A 2,037-nucleotide genomic window follows, 5' to 3' on the forward strand; every position below is an offset into this window, starting at 1 on the left:
TACCCAGCTCCCTGAGCTGGGTGAGGCCGCGAAGCCATCGTGCCTGGGATCTTTCTCTGCTCTGATACAGTGACCTTCACCCCGTGTTGCCCCCCTGTGATTGGCCCATCCTCTTTGGCTGCACATGTCTGGGGAGGAACACATCCAGGTTAGAGGTTTGGCCGGTGTGAGGGGAAGGATGCGAAAAGCATGGTTTCTGCTGCTGGGTCCGACGCCAATCATTTTCTCCGACAGAGCTGTTTAACCACAGCCTGGAACACAGCAACCCATCAATACTGGAGATTGGAAGACAGAGCAATCAGTGAGAGCGAGGGTCCCCAGGCGCTGGGAGCTGAGCAAACACAGGCTGTAGTGACTGTTATCAGATACACTGCTGTGTGGGAGTGGAGACACTCTGGGATCTCACAGCCTGTGCAGCCCCTCACTCAGCACTGATGATTATCTGAGCTGCTCATGTCAGGATCGACTTTCTGTCGACGGCAACAACTGACCTCAGTCTGTATTGAAAGGGACGCTCACCCACTGCAATCCCATCTTCCCCCATGTTATAGTGCTATAACTAGAGAGGGAAATTCTCACTGTCTTCGACACCCAGTGCCCCCTGGTCTGCCCAGTGACATCCTGGACCGGCTGTGCATCATGTAGCTGTGAGGAGTGTTCCTCACACCTTCAATGCAAGGTAACCCAAAGCACTCAGCCTTTGGAACCCACACTCCTGCGGCCCCGTGGGTCTGAAAGGGTTAAGTGAACAGGACAGGTTGCATTGACTCGGGTTGTATTCCCACGAGCGTAGAAGATGAAGGAGAGATCTGATTGAGATGTTTATAATGATTTAAGGAGTTGACAGGGTTAATGGATATTTCTTTTTTTTTTGAAATTCGTAGCCAATCGTTCCAATTCTTTGTCAAATCACAAACGCCAGAGGTCACCTTGCACACGCCAAGGATCACTCTGCGCCAATGCTCTTAGCCAAAAGGCCTAGAGCCACTGCACCGTTCCTGGAAGTACTGCAATACCAGGTTCGTGCCATGGAGGTGGATGGGTCAGGTCCCCCACAAACCTCCGTGGAGGTGGATGGGTCAAGCCACCCCACCCACCTCCTGTTTCCAAAAAAGCAAGCATATACCTTCCTGATCCAGGGAGAACCACCCGGAGGTCATGGTGGCTACTCCCCTGTCAGGTCAGTTACGCATGATCTTAGCCAAAAGGCCGAGAAGCGATATTTTTTTTTTTTTTTTTTTAAATTCATGTCCAATCGTTATCCAATCGTTACAATTCTTTGTCAAACGCCAGAGGTCACCCTGCACCAGTCAAGGATCACTCTGCGCCAATGCTCTTAGCCAAAAGGCCTAGAGCCACTGCACCGTTCCTGGAAGTACTGCAATACCAGGTTCGTGCCATGGAGGTGGATGGGTCAGGTCCCCCACACACCTCCGTGGAGGTGGATGGGTCACCAATCCCACCCACCTCCTGTTTACAAAAATGTAAGCATATACCTTCCTGACCAGGGAGAAACCACCCGGACGTCATGGTGGCTGGTCAGGTTAGTTATGCAGATCTTAGCCAAAAGGCCGAGAAGCGATATTTCATCTGATGGACGAGGCCAGAACAAGGGGACATAACATAAAAATTACAGCTGGATTGTTCAGGGGTGATGTCAGGGAGCACTTCTTCACACAAAGGGTGGTGCAAATCTGGAACTCGCGCCCCAGAAAAGCTGTTGTGGCTGGGGGTCAATTGAAAATGTCAAAACTGAAATTGCTAGATTTTTGTTGGGTAAGGGTATGGAGGGACACGGAACATGGCGGGTAGATGGGGTTAAGGTGCAGATCAGCCGTGATCAATCTGAATGGTGATCAGGCTCGAGGGGCTGAGTGACCTCCCACTTTTGCAAGGTTTAGGCCACAGGTAAACGTTACTGTCGTTGGACTGCTGCAGGAAACAGTAGCATAATGGTTGTGTCACTGGATTAGTGATCCAGAGGCCTCAGCTAATAACCTGGAGACATGAGTTGAAATCCCACCACGGCAGCTGGGG

The 2,037-nt window shown here is 51.2% G+C and overlaps 2 pseudogenes; both read right to left on the reverse strand.

Moving 5' to 3' along the window:
• Nucleotides 1–982: 982 nt before the first annotated feature.
• LOC139269960 (U2 spliceosomal RNA) lies at nucleotides 983–1,221 on the reverse strand (annotated as a pseudogene).
• A 132-nt stretch (nucleotides 1,222–1,353) lies between these two features.
• Nucleotides 1,354–1,583, reverse strand: LOC139270006 (U2 spliceosomal RNA; annotated as a pseudogene).
• Between the last annotated feature and the right edge of the window lie 454 nt (nucleotides 1,584–2,037).

The sequence above is a fragment of the Pristiophorus japonicus genome, chromosome 8 (genome assembly GCF_044704955.1).
Source record: "Pristiophorus japonicus isolate sPriJap1 chromosome 8, sPriJap1.hap1, whole genome shotgun sequence".
Lineage (NCBI taxonomy): Eukaryota > Metazoa > Chordata > Chondrichthyes > Pristiophoridae > Pristiophorus > Pristiophorus japonicus.